This window comes from Mastomys coucha, unplaced genomic scaffold, assembly GCF_008632895.1.
Source record: "Mastomys coucha isolate ucsf_1 unplaced genomic scaffold, UCSF_Mcou_1 pScaffold17, whole genome shotgun sequence".
Taxonomy (NCBI): Eukaryota; Metazoa; Chordata; class Mammalia; order Rodentia; family Muridae; genus Mastomys; species Mastomys coucha.
Genome location: NW_022196899.1, coordinates 17206859 through 17217166, shown reverse-complemented (window position 1 = coordinate 17217166; position 10308 = coordinate 17206859). Strand labels below are relative to the sequence as shown.

At 43.5% G+C, this 10308-nt stretch overlaps 1 pseudogene; it reads left to right on the top strand.

The window, feature by feature from the left end:
* The first annotated feature begins 1982 nt into the window (after positions 1 to 1982).
* LOC116094879 lies at positions 1983 to 3090 on the top strand (annotated as a pseudogene).
* The last annotated feature ends 7218 nt before the right edge of the window (positions 3091 to 10308 follow it).

The window sequence follows — 10308 nt, the reverse complement described above, 5'->3', positions numbered from 1 at the left end:
TGATAAAGAATAATAACCGCTTGAAGAAAGCTTTAAAAAGACGTGTCAAATTTGTGGTTTTCTCTTCAAGGGCTAACTGTGTCATTGTTATGACACAGGGGAACTGTGAGCTTCCATCCTCAAATGTATAACTAGGATATGACAGAGATTCCATTTACGATAGTAAATGAAACACTTATTAACTTTTTTCCCAGTCCAGGTGGTGCTTTCTGGCCATAACTTTGAAAGAGAAAGATGGTGTGAAAAAGAACAGCTGGTTAGTTTCTTCAAGGACACCCATGAATAAGACTTTTGTCTTTTGTATGCTAACAAAATTACTAAGGCCTCCAGAGACAAAGTATCTCATAGGTTCAGAGATCATGTATATTTAGATCACTCATGGTAGAATCAAGAGCGCTCTTAAGCACAAAAAGAAGAGTAAATATAATGATCAAAGAACAATAGGGTGTGTATCAGCTAAACATAAAGGAGTCTCCTGTTCTATCTGAGGCCACCATCCAGAACCCCAGTTGAGCCCCCACCCCACCCACAGACTCCCAACCATCCCTCAGATCCTCTTCTCTTTAGTACCAACTCTTTTTCTACAGCTCTGGTAGATGCCCCAGTAGAGACCACTCCAGTGACCAAGACTCCAGGTAGACTCTTTGCTTACAGACAACTCCTACTTTCTCAGTGTGTTCCTATCTTACCCCCAAGTTTTGGTCCCCAACTCGAGAAGAGTCACCCTGTTGTATGAGAGCACACACAGACACGATGACTACTCGTATGGGAAATAGCCCTCCACCACAGCACTGTCTGCACTGCCTGCAGATCTAGCCTGGCTCCAATCACCCCATACATTCGCATCTTCACATACCAGAACTAACTCCAGTGGAGGAATCTCATCTGCCACAGAGGACACTCCAGCTGCCTGAACTCTAGCACCCAAATTGGATATAAATTTCCTCCTCAACCACAGGGCACTCTGATAAGAATGCCTTCGAGGAAACAGAAACCAAAGAAAAAAAAAACACTCATCCAACAAGGACAAATTCAGTTATTGGCACCTAGACCTATATTTGCCCCCAACCAAGATGCCTACACAGCAACATAAGAGCACAATGAACCAGAGCAATATGGCACTACTAGATCCTAGCTCTCCTACCACAGCAAGCCCTGAAAAGTCCAATGCACCTGGCTGGAGCACAAGAAAAAGACTTAAACCTAGATGTTAGGGGTCCTTATGAGAAAATGAACAAATTCTTTTTTAAAAAATCAAGAAAAAAATAGGAGGAAATGAATAAATATCTTAAAGAAAGCCAAGATAAAGCAAATGAACAGTTGAAGGAAATAAATTAAAAATGTTCAATATCTGAAAATGGAAGAATAAAGAAAGAAGGAAAGAGAAAGAAAGAAAGAAAGGAAGAAAGAAAGAAAATTTAAATAAAGAAAATTAATAAAAATTAAAATAAAGAACTAAAGAAGACACAACAAAATTCAAATAAAATATTTAAAATGAGGACTGCAGAGATGGCTTAGTGGTGAAGAGCACTGCTTGCTTTTCCAGAGGGCACAGGTTCAATTCCCAGCAACCATATGACAGCTCATAAATGTCTGTAACTTTAGTTCCAGGAGAATCTGACACTCTCATACAGATATACATGTAGGCAAAATACCAATGCACATAAAATTTTAAAAAAATGTAAGAAAACACAAACTGAGGGAGTCTCAGAAATGGAAAGTTTAGATATGTGAACAGTAACTATAAATGCAAGAATTGCCAACACAATACAAGAGACAGAAGAGAGAAGTTCAGGAATAGAAAATGTTAAATCTAAAAAATTCCTAACACACACACACAAAAAAACCTAGGAAACCGGGACAGTGTGAAATGAACAAACCTAAAAATAATAGGAATAGAAGGAGAAGAATCCTAGTTCAGTGACCAAGAAAATATTTTCAACAAAATCATAGAGGAGATTTTTCCTAACTTAAAGAAGGAAATGCCTATAAAGAGCACTCTCTTTCAAGGAGGACTGCTGAAGCTCCGACCCGTGGGAGCTAAGTAGGCTTCAGAGACTCCAGGTGGTAAGCCAGCCCTGCAAATCCCTAGGTCTTGAGCTACTGTTTCAAGGCCTCTGGTGTCTGCAGCCAGTGGGCATCCTCAGGATGATACTGACAGCATCCGAGCCTTCCTCACAGAACTGCTCCTATGCGGAGACCCTCTTTAACTTGATCTCTCCAGGCCCAACACCACCAGTGGCATAGGAATGAAGCACAGCTCCTCTGCACCTCCCCCACCACCTCCAGGGCGGTGTGGCAACGCACCCCCTACCTCTTTGTCTCTGCACAGCAACAAAGCCCAAGCCTACAACAGGGAGAAACCGTTGCCACCAACACCTGGACAGAGATTGCACCCTGGTCGAGGACATCTCCCTGAGAAGCCACCTCCTTCCTCATTGAACATCAGAACAGGACCCAGTGGCCAGTCTCTGGCTTCTCCCCCGCACCCCCTGCCTCACCTTACCGCAAGCCCCCTGGGGTCTCCAATGGGCCCTCAAGCCCTACCAATGAGTCAGCACCTGAGAGCTGCCCCAGAGACACAATTCTTTGCATAGGAAAAAGCCAGGGCCTTGCACCTTCTCCACCTCCTCCACCCACCTCAGCCACCCCTTCTCTGTTGAGTAACAGGCCACTTCCCCCAGCCTGAAACCCTCCTAGCAGGGAAGCAGCTACCCATCCCCACTGCCCATGATCTGAAATGGTGCTAGGGATTCTCCCTCACTTCCTCCCCACACACCTTATCAGATGAATGGGTCAAAACCACCAAGCAGAGGGAAGCCCCGACCTCCACCCTCAAGAACACCAGCTGGGCCATCTCCTCCTCCACCCCATGCGGAATGGCCATGGAGACTCCATCACCACTGTCCGTTCCTTACTGGATGATTCTGAGTCCAAGTACTCCTTCCACCCAGCTCCGGAGAGTATAAGCATCTTCAAAGTGTATATCCACCAGCAAAACATGCACATTCTCAGGTGAAGCCTGGCATGATCTTACTCCTCAGGACCTCCTCTTCTCAGATGGTCCGCCAACCCCCAAAACCTGCATGAGAGCTCCTACAGCGTTTCTCCAGTGCAACCAACCCTAGACTGTGAGCATCCTCCTAGCCCAGCTTCATTTAAGCATCTCCTCTTTGGACTTGGTGATTGGTTGGACTCTTTCTATTGGCCGTAGGGTCTCACGCCCATATTCATCTTCTTCCAGAAAGCCCTGCTAGCCAGAGGAGTAGAAAGCTTCCCCATCTCTTGCTTTCTTCCAGGGAAAGGTGCCTTATGTTATGGCGAATGGCCTCACAATGGGCAGGGTAGAAAATGTAACCTCTGTCTCTGTCATTCACCAAGGGCAAAGTGTGGTGTGTGCCTTATAGTCCATAGCTTCAGGGATTGATGTGGTCAGGACTTCAGAGGAAAGGGTATTCTGTGATGCAGGAGGGGGGTTTGTAGAGAAGTGATCTTTTTCAAGGGTCAGAAAGGACAAGGAAATGGTAAGTACTAATCAGTTAACTAAATAGTAAAAGGGCTTGAAGGAAAGGCGGATCATTTCAGAGCCAGTCAGCTCTTGTGCAGCTCCGGGGCCTCCTCCCCTTTCCCCAAGGTGCTAGGGTAAAGGGTGTCCTTTCCCAACCCCTCAAGAGAAGAGTCACTTTTTGTGGAGGGCATTGTCCGTTCCCAAGTCATAAACCCTACAGACTTCTTATAAGACGTGGAAAGATAGAGTCTTAAGTATAGCCTCCAGATTGCTTCAGTTTCTTCTGATTAACCCTTAAGTGGTCAGCAGCCTGAGTCCTCAGCCCTTGGAGAATGCTCCAGGGAAACTAACATGGGAATCAGGAAGCACTCACTTGATGAAGGTGTCCAGTTCTTCGGGGCCAGTAAGGTCTCAACCACCTGCTCATACTAAGAATCTCACACCTGTCTGACAGCAAACTCTTCCTGTTTTCCCTGCTGCCCACACCTTCCTGAAACTGCAGGGTTCAAGGCCACAGAGTAGACAAGGGAGCTTCGGGGGATTATGCAGAGTCCTCTAAATCAAGAAGCACAAAGACATGTGGCCATCCAGGAGACCTGTCTTCACTGGCCACAAGCAGTACATTGTTTCTTTGCCTTCCTAAACAGCACAGGAAGTGGATGTTCCAACTGAGGCTGGTCTGTAGGCCAAGGAGTATGGACTCCATATCCAGAGAAGTTGGTTTCCTGTAATCCTTGATCTGAGAAAAAGCTGCTCAAATCCTTCATGACAGTGTGGAAACCAGGATGTTCTTTGAGTCGGGTAGGGGAAGCTGGTGAAAAACTTCCAGATACACCACTGAGTTAAACTGTCATAGGGACATTTCTTTTTTTCTTTCCTTCTTATTTTTATTCTTTTTAATTTTTCCCCTTGAGACAGGCTTTCTCTGCCCATTCCTGGCTGTCATGGAACTCACTCTGAAGACAAGACTGGCCTTGAACTCAGAGATCCCCCTACTTCTGCCTCCCAGGTGCTGGAACTAAAGGCGTGCATCACTACACCTGGCTCACAGGGACCTTTCTAATCTAGTGGAACGTAGGCTAAGGATCTCTGTATAATGCTAGCTCAAACCCAAATCTTCCAGGACTGGTGAAGGTGGACCTAACTTCGTTTATTTATTTATTTAGTGTTACCCATTGCCAGCTCCTGGACCACTTGGACAGGCAGTGGTTAGCTCTCACCAGACTTTTAATTGTTCAATCTTTATCCTTCTTATCAAATCTGTTAGTAGTTAGGCTCCCAACATCCTAAAATGAACAGAGCTAAGAGAGGGAGAAGCTGGCACTGCGAGAGCTCAAGGCAGATGTTAAGTGTTGAACTTGACTGTGAGGTCTTCCCATTTGTTGCTGAAATGGGGGCTGATGTCTTTTGTACAATGCTATCAAAGTGTGAAAATTTTTACTGAAGCATAGAACATCAAAAATATGTGTGTATTTATGTATATGTGCATGTAATATACACACACACATATATATTTATATATACACACATATACATTTACTCACAAATAAAGCCTAACCCCAGCTTTTTGCTTGAGGTGATAATATCTTCCTCGATTTGACCTGTGCTTCTTCTAATCCCCAGATTCAAACTATGTCATGTGGGTATTAATTATATTTTCATTGTCTTTGCCTGGTGGAACAACCACCAAAAAGAAGGCCTGGAATTAGATCTGAGTAAGTGAGTTTGCTCCTCCAGTTGATGGAGCATGTTGACGACATACCCAACTTAAATGTCTTTACCTTATTCATTATTTGGTCCTGATGTTCATAAAAAATTATTATCATATATATTTGCTATTGAAGATGGAAATGTGATCCTCAAAATTGTTGGTCAATTTTGTATGTTGTACAAAGCTTGTAACACAGATTTAAGGTGGGTAGGCTGTAAGAACACTGAAAATTCCCCTTTTAAGCTGAAAAAAATATATATATACCTATATGTAGGTTAAATGGTGGTGTCCTATGTCTGCTTGGGGCTTGGGTTGCTCGGTGGGATGCAGTAGTTTTGACTGTGCAGAACCCACGCAGGCGTCAGGCGGGCATCAGTCCATGAGAAGCCGTGCAACCCCTCTCAGAGGGTGGGGGAGGGCAGTGTGAGGACCCTGTGGACTTCCAGAGTTGACTCCGGGACCGGGGACAGCAGATTCTCAGACTCTTGGGCACCATAGACTCAGTTGGATACCACAGACGAGTTGAGAACTGACTGGGTGCCAGCAGACTGGATCTACCCCAGGATCGAAGGGAAAAGGGCAGTGGAATTGTACTCCGGTGGGGTCCTGAGGGGATGAGAGAGTCCTTGGCTTGCTCTGCCGGTGGCTGGGGTTGGTGAAAGCTATGGCTGGGAGTGCTGAGAAGCCTCCTGCCGGAGAGTAGATGAGGCTCTTAGGCAAAGGCCTGCTCCATTGCTCCCCATGATGGATCCCAATAAAAAGAGACAGTCCTTGGTTTTACGACATTTATTGTCACGGTGGAGAGTTGTGATGAGTGAAACCATACTCAACTTTCTCAGGGTGGGCCTGAGGTTAAGTAACTTTGGCAGGGAGGAGTGTCTGGGAAGGGGAGCTTAGTTGGCTAAACCCTTCAGACCTTTAGGTGCCTCGTTAAAATGGAGATCTGTGGTCATGTCCTCTACCTGTGGAGGGGTTTGGGGCATTGCCCTTATATGACTGATGGCCACAGACCTATGGAATGAAGAGCTGCAGCTTCGTGTCAGGAGCCTGGTGTCTAGGAGAGTGCCAAAATGTCTACTGTTCCTTGCAGAGTTATCTGTAATATTTGTACATATACGTATATACATGTACACACATATACACACATAATGAATATGAGAGAGAGAGAGAGAGAGGACACAGAGATACAGAAAGACAGAAAGGCAGTCAGAAAGTTAAAATGGTATTGCCCTATATTTTATAGTACTGTCCCTTCAAAACAGAACAGGCTGTTACTTAGCAGGAATAAGTGACTTCTTTCAGAATTACTGATCAGTGGGACCCATAGATTCAAAACTTGAAATCTATTGGCAATGCTCTTGGTTGCTCTCCAGAACTTGAAAGTAAGGTGCTATTGCTGAAAACACCATAGACTTGAGTCATAGAATATGATACAATAAGATTGGGCAATTTCAAGGTGGTATATCTACAAACCATAGAACATGGTGAAGTCAAGTTGGTACCTTCCTGGAAGCATCCTCCCTCCTGGCTAGCTTGTGTAGAACTTGAAGGTTCTATGCGGCCTGCAGAGAAGAGAGTAATCATCAGTGCGATGGAGCTGTAAACTCTACAATGTCCAATAACAACTGGATTGGTAAGGCATGCCCACTGTTGCCATAATAGCATGAACACCATAGGAGTTACCAACCACATTCTCATTGGATTTAACCTCCATTGCACAGGTCAAATTCCATGCCCAGTACCATTATCAGAACCCAAACCTCTTGATAGACAAGTTCTATGTTCCAGAAGAGAACCTTTTACTATTATTCTGCTAAATGGACACAGTATTAAGAAGATTCTAATTCACATATGCCTGTATATAATATATTTTACTTAACCATATAGATTAACCTAACAACTTTATAATCATAGATTATACATCTCTCAGTCTTCATCAGAGAAGCTTTTGCTTGTAGTTGTTGGTGAGTAACCCAGAAACCCACAATTAGTTAAGATGCAGAGAGTGAAATTCCTATCCCTAATGGGACATATTTTCTCTTCCCAATTCTCAGGATCAGTATAAAAGTGGAATGGAACAACTGTAAAAGTCAAAAGTGGTGGAAGACTACACAGGGCAGCTTCACAAATTAATTTGTGGCAGTTATGACTACACGCACAAGATCTGTGCATTTTCAATCCAGACCAAATCCCATCATGGTACAAAGAGAGGTGCAAACCCCTACCAAATAAGCTATTGGCATTTCCTAGCTGCTGGGAGTGGAGAGTCATTTTTCTCTAAGTCTGTGACCCTCCAGTGAAAAGACACAAAGAAACAAGAAAATTTTGGCAACAGGAATTTCTTTTGATGGGAAAAAAGAAAAATGAGACAATGTTGGATGAGTAGGGAGGAGATGGACCTGGAAAGAGCATCTGAGAATGAAAGTGAATATGATCAAAACATTTTGCATGAGGATGTGTGTGCGGAAGATGCATACACTATCGCAACAGTGTACAAGCAGAGATGAGAAGACAAAGGAGTCAGTTCTCTTTCCACCATCCAGGCTCTGGGGATGGGATTCAAAGCATTTATGGCCTTGCTGGCCAAGAAACCCATGCTCTCAGGAGGAAGGGGATAAGTATATGTAGAATGCAACTTCTGGTCATTCTATTTCTGTGTGAAAGTGCTGAGGTTAAGAATAGTAAGATTTGCATAAAGCGACCTACATAAAATCAGCAATAGTATTAAATTGTTGCCCCAAATCTTATACCATCCTTAGGAATATTCATCCTGATGAAGAAGAGAGTAAAGTTCTACATAAAGGTTGTGGATAATAATTTGTCAACCGTGTTAAGGCACTTTATGGGGGGGGGGAACAGATACAAAGACACTGTGTTTAAAAAATACACTCATCCAACTGATCACAATATCTTACTAAGAACAGAGTATATTATGACATTGGCAAAGTGGATATGTATTCCAGCTAGTATATAACGTCACAGCTGGGAGCTCAGTTGGACTATAATGTGTTGGCACTTTCTTGCCTTCATAATTATTCTCTCTTTTGAGTATTTTACAAATGAGAACTTATATGGATATATAACACTGCGTCCTATGGGGGCAAATTAAAGAAGCGGTAGTGAAGAAGACAGGAGCATTTCTCAAGTACCTATGTCTTCAAAATATTTGATTTCCAACAGAACCAAATGCACTGCACAGTTTAACTGCAAACTAAGAAGCAACTTCAGGGAAAGAGGCAAAAGTATGATTTTTTTTTGACCTAAATCTCTCCAGCTGTGATTCTCACTGGCAGTCAATTTTATTCCTTAGAGTATGCTTGGCAATGTCTCAGTAAATTTTTAGTTGTCATGACTTCAGGATGCTATGGGCAGACAGCAAAAATAAGTCAGGGATGCTGATAACACCTTCCAATGCATGAAACCAAGGCTACAGCTAGCAGGTACCCAGTATAAAATCTCAATGGAGGCGTGTGGAGAAAACTGTTTTAGCTAATAACAGAGGCCTGCAAATGAGATACTTAAAATCAAACTACATATTATCATAATGTGGTAAAAGAGAAAATATGACAAAGGTGTTAGCCATAGAAAGTAATGTTCAGATATGAAAGATGGACAGACTTAGATATTTAAGACATGGTATCCATTTCTGTGTTAGCCACATCTTTTCATAACACCGAGATGAAAGTCAGTGCTGAATGTAACACTGAGTTACAGAATAGCAGAATAAAAGTAGACCCTAGACCCGGCAGCCACTACTTGATGACCATGTAAATATTACTTTCTTTGTGTGTTTAAGATTTATTTCCTTTTTTAAATTTATATGAGTACACTGTAGTTGTCTTTAGACACACCAGAAGAGGGCATCAGATCCCATTACAGATGGTTAGAGCCACCATGTGATTGCAGGGAATTGAACTGAGGACCTCTGGAAGAGCACTCAGTGCTCTTAACCACTGAGTCATGTCTCCAGCCCTAAGCTGTGGGACCATGAAAGGCAGCTAGCTTTCTGGTTGAGCTAGGTTTAAACTCCGGAGACCCAGCAAATAATTCTGCAAGGGAAGGAAGGCCCGTTATGCTCCCAGACACTAGGCTCCTGACACCAGGTCCAGTTCCATAATTCTGTGGACATCAGTCACTTAGGTAGGCTGTCTGGACTCTACCCCCACAGTTACCTGGCAACAGCCAAGTATGCTCCTCTCTACCATTACCTGGCAATAGCTAGGTAGGACTGGCCCACTATGGGCTGTTAGCCCCCTCCTCCCTCTCTTCCTCTCTCTTATTCTTCCTTTCTTACTCTTGCCTCTTGTTACCTTGCTCCCCGTCTCTCTGCATGGCCTTGGCCGGTCTCTACTTCTCTACTCTCTCCCTCTCTTTCTGCCTTTCTTGGCCTCTACTACCCTCTTAGCTCCCCTTCCTGCCATGATAATAAACAACTTAAAACCTCTTCTCATTGGGATCTGCAATGCTGGACTAATGGAGCAGGGCATCCTCTAAAGAGCCATGTCTAATCTCCCATGAGAGGCCTCTCTGTGCTCTCAGACACTGCTTCCATCAACCCACACTGCCACCAAACGAGCCAAAAACTCTTCTCTCCTTGAGAACCACCTGGAGTTTTCTCTGCCCTCCCTTTACCCCTCAGCCCTGGACTAAAGCCAGATCTAAAATCATTTCTCACTGTGATGATACAGGACTTCAAGAAGAACATAAATAACTCCCTCAAAGAAATACAGAAGAACAAGGATAATCAGCTAGAAGCCCTCAAAGAGTAAACACAAAAATTCCTTAAAGAATCATAGGAAAACACAAACAGTAGAAGGAAATGAACAAAACCACCCAGGATCTAAAAATGGAAATATACAATAAAGAAATTACAAAGGGAGACAACCCTGGAGTTAGAAAACATAGGAAAGAGATCAAGAGTCATAGATGCAAGCTTCACTAACAAAATACAAGAGATAGAAGAGAGAATATCAGGGGCAGAAGACACCATAGAAAACATTGGCACAACAGTTAAAGAAAATACAAAATGCAAAAAGCTTCTAACCCAAAACACCCAGGAAATCCAGGACACAATGAGAAGACCAAACCT